This window comes from Microtus pennsylvanicus, chromosome X (genome assembly GCF_037038515.1).
Source record: "Microtus pennsylvanicus isolate mMicPen1 chromosome X, mMicPen1.hap1, whole genome shotgun sequence".
In the NCBI taxonomy this organism is placed as follows: Eukaryota; Metazoa; Chordata; class Mammalia; order Rodentia; family Cricetidae; genus Microtus; species Microtus pennsylvanicus.
In genome coordinates this window covers 1,387,152-1,391,257 of record NC_134601.1, presented here as the reverse complement: position 1 = coordinate 1,391,257, position 4,106 = coordinate 1,387,152, and the positions used below count along the sequence as shown (strand labels likewise).

At 42.5% G+C, this 4,106-nt stretch overlaps 1 pseudogene; it reads right to left on the bottom strand.

Annotated features, from left to right (window-relative positions):
• Positions 1–1,191: 1,191 nt before the first annotated feature.
• LOC142841537 (S-phase kinase-associated protein 2 pseudogene) lies at positions 1,192–2,517 on the bottom strand (annotated as a pseudogene).
• Between the last annotated feature and the right edge of the window lie 1,589 nt (positions 2,518–4,106).

Genomic DNA, 4,106 nt, shown 5'->3' with positions numbered 1-4,106 from the left:
GTCTCATTGTCATAAAAAAGAGCCTATGTTATTAAAACATCTTAATGCCATATTGTGTAGATCTCTGAAATGTTTTAAGATAACCTGTCTATCTAAAATATATCTTTGTTTAACCTTGAAAGCATACCTAATGTGACTATAAGTTCGATTATAATAGGTGAATAATTACTAACCTGTATTTCCTTATTATTCTAAACAGTTAGCAATAATAACTTTCAAGGACTAGAAATTTGTAAAGCTGACCAATGCAGCTGTTTTATTTTCTAATCTTCAGGCAAGCTTTATTTTGTAGTCTGAGACTCCACTTTTTTTCCTGGCTGCCCAGACCCGAGTTAATTACCACACTGTTTGGCCAATAGCTTAAATATATTTCTAGCTAGCTCTTACATCTTAAATTAACCCATTTCTATTAATCTGTATATTACCACAAGGCTGTGGCCTAGTGGTAAGGTTCTGGTGTCTTTCTCCTTTAGCAGATACATGACATCTGCCTGACTCCACCTTCTTTCTCACAGCATTAAGTTTAGTTTTTCAGCCTAGCTCTATACTGCCCTGCTATAGGCCCCAGCAGCTCTTTATTAACCAATGGTAATAAAACATTCACAGCATACAGAGGGAAGTCCCACATCACTATTTATTAAAGTACAAATAAAATATTTCCTCATCAAATTTAGGATTCTGTGGACAAAGCATAACCTGGGAACATACATAATACACTAATGGCTACTTCAAAGGCTAGCAGCCTATGATTCTTTCCATCCAGCTCACCAAACATATAGCTTATTGTTCTTCAAAATCAAGTTTTATAAATTACTGAAAAATAAGAGATAACAAGTTATGAAAAACAGCATGAAAACTGTGAACTAGGAGTAATTTTTAAAAACTCAATTCTAAATAGACTTAATCTGAAAGGCACTTGGTAGAACTGACTCAAAATTTGCTCTAAAAAGCTATTTTGAAACTATAGGCTAACTTAAAACCTAACACTTGGAATCTGAGAGCATAGCACTGACAGAAACATCTCTATATTCTTGAAAAAGCAATACTTCATAGTTCTCCCTTACAAATGGTTCTCTAAACATACATATACAATGAGGGTTAAGGTAAAACCAATAGGAAAGGTAACCAAGGTCTTCAGAAACTGGATTTGCTGTCTGTGTTCCTCATTCCAAAGGAAGGGATGACATCAGCCTATGACAAGCACTTTATACGTGCTTTTTGCAGAGTCAGTCGGCATTTGATACCCCAAATCTCTGGGATCTTCTTGTTGTCGATAGTTGGCCTTGCAATGGTGGTAAAATAGGCACAATTAATCTGCAGATGGGGAAGGGAGTCTTTCAATACCTGCAGGGTATTTTCTGGCACGATTCCATAAACTTGTAGTGTTTTTAGTGTGGTGATTTGTCCAAGTCCAAGTAGACTCTGGGGCGTTATATCATAGCACCGGCTAAGCGAGAGGTGTTGAAGGTTGTTGAGCTGAAAAAAATCTGGAAAGCAGTCTTGATTTATCATGACATTGTCACTTAAATCAAGGCGGATAAGGTTGGGGCACCGTCTAATTAAGGTACGAAGATCTGTTTTCTGGAGGTTCTTTCGGTAGCCACTTAAGTTGAGCTGGGTGATGGTGGCTGATAAATGTGCCACAGCTGCTTTCACATGCTGTTTAGTAAACTCAAAGCACCAGGAGAGATTCAGTTCATCCAGTATGCAACAGCTGCTTAGCAGATTCACCACGGCAGACTCAGAAAATCCAGAGCACCCAGAAAGGTTTAGTCGCACCAAGTTTTCATTCTGGGCAAGAGCATTGACAATGGGATCCGAAAGCTGCAGGCCTTCCAGGCTTAGATTCTGTAACTTGGAGCACTCAGACAGAATTCCATGGAGGCTTGACACATTTATAACTGAATTCGACAGGTCCATGTGCTTTACAGGAAAAGACCTGAGCCTTTCACTCAGTGGTTGTTCCATAACCGATCGTGGGCAGCGGAAGGCAATCACCCCTCGAGAAAGCAAACGGACAGTCACATCCGGGTGCAGTTTTACACCTGCAAGGTCAAGGGTTTGCCAGAGAGTCCCGTCTTGGGAGAGGTGGTACCACTTTTTACAGACTCTGGAGGCACGGACTAGCGCAGGGAGGCACAGGTAGGAAAAGATCCGAAGGAGCAGCTCATCTGGCAGGGAGTCCCAGGGAATACCTGGAAAGTTCTCTTGATTCGGCTTAGGCCTACGGATGATCACAAAGGCTCTGTCGCTGTCTTCACTGTCTTCGCTCTTTAGCCATTTCCTTGAAGGGCTCTTGAGGGGGCCGAGGTTTGAAGGCAGTTCATGCGTAATGTTCTTACGGCCCTTCTCCAAGTCAGAGACACTCGCCATGTCTGAGAGCCGTTCAGAAGTCTTACTGGAATCCCGTCTCCACGTAAAGTTGGTGGTGGTGATTTTGCTATTCTGGTCCGGAATCTCCTGAAGTTATTTCCTGTATACTGTGTGCACGGATTCAGGGGTTTTGAAAGCCCGCATTAGTTGAAGACCGGCCTGTCTCACAGCCTCCTACTCCGAGGCCTGCAGCACGATCCACGAACAGCAACGAGCTCCACCGGTCTCGCGCATGCGCACACAGAGTTCCCGCATCTCGCGATGCCCTATCGCCTTCCGGGAATTGTAGTTCTGGGTCTGACTCGCAGTTCGCCCTTCCTCATTGTAATGATTTAAAATTGTATGTGTCTATGTTGGTTTGTGTATATGAGTGCAGGTGCCTCTAGAGCCCAGAAGAGGGCATTGGGTTCCCTGGCGCAGTTGTGAGTAACTTAACACAGAGACTGGGAACAGAACTGTCCTAGAACTCAGATCTCCTGCAAGAACAGAAAGCACACTTACCCTCTGAGCCATCGCTTCAGCCCCCTCTTTTGTTTATGTTTAGACAGGATCTCAATTATTATTCTAGGCTATTTGTGAATTCACAATTCCCAGTCCTCCGCGTCTTGAGAGCTAGAATTACAGGCATGTGCTGCCACACCTGCCTTGTCTTTTTTTCCATTGTTTGGATCATACAACTACGAAGACAGAAACACTGACACCGTTGTCTTGCTCTTAGGATTCCCTTTTTACCAACAGTGCTGTCTCAAGTCTGTGATAAACAACACAGAGGTTCCGTTTCTCTTCAGTGTTAGTCTTCTTCCAACATGTAGGGTGAACCAATATACTTAAGATGAAGTAGTGAGCTGGGCGTTGGTGGCACTCGGGAGGCAGAGGCAGGCAGATCTCTGTGAGTTCGAGACCAGCCTGGTCTACAGAGTTAGTTCCAGGACAGGCTCCAAAACCACAGAGAAACCCTGTCTCGAAAAACCAAAAAAAAAAAAAAAAAGGATGAAGTAGTGACCAGAGGTCATTTGAAGAGTCCTCCAGTCTTGGTATTTTATTTTTGCTATCTGTAGAACGTTGTGTGTGTGAGTTACTTCATTATTCAGTGCCTTGAAGTTTTTTTTTTCATTTGTAAAAAGAAACAGTGACAGAACCCACTTCACAGGGTTGTTTTGAGAATTATCAGAGCTATTACACACATTAATCTGACACATAAGTAGCTTAATAAATAGAAAGCTCTATAACTAATGCACACAAGACAAACCTTATAACCAATGCTAAGCAATAGGTTATTTATCTGTTTACTCACAAGGTACCTGAAGACTGGGTTGTGTGTGACTTAGTTCGTGTTTTCCTGGTCCTTAACATACATCTTAGACATAGTAGTTACTTAAGAAACATAAGTAGAATGAATTGAAGAAATACATAATAATTTTTGGAAACTATTGGGAAATCTGAGAGCTAGTCTCTGCCCTTCAGAAGCTTAGGGATATATTCAAATGTGTGACTCTATAAACACTATCTGTTGTTCTTTTGGTCCCTGCCCTAGCCACGCCCACTCCTTTTAACTTCTGACCCCCACCCTGACATCGCTCTTTTCCTGCTTTTCCTCTCACACGGGGCTTTTGCCTCTCTCCTCTCTCTCTCTCTCCCCCCTTCTCTCTCTCTCTCTCTCTCTCTCTCTCTCTCTCTCTCTCTCTCTCTCTCTCGCTCTCTCTCTCTCTTCCTTTATTTCTTTCTCTCCTTGT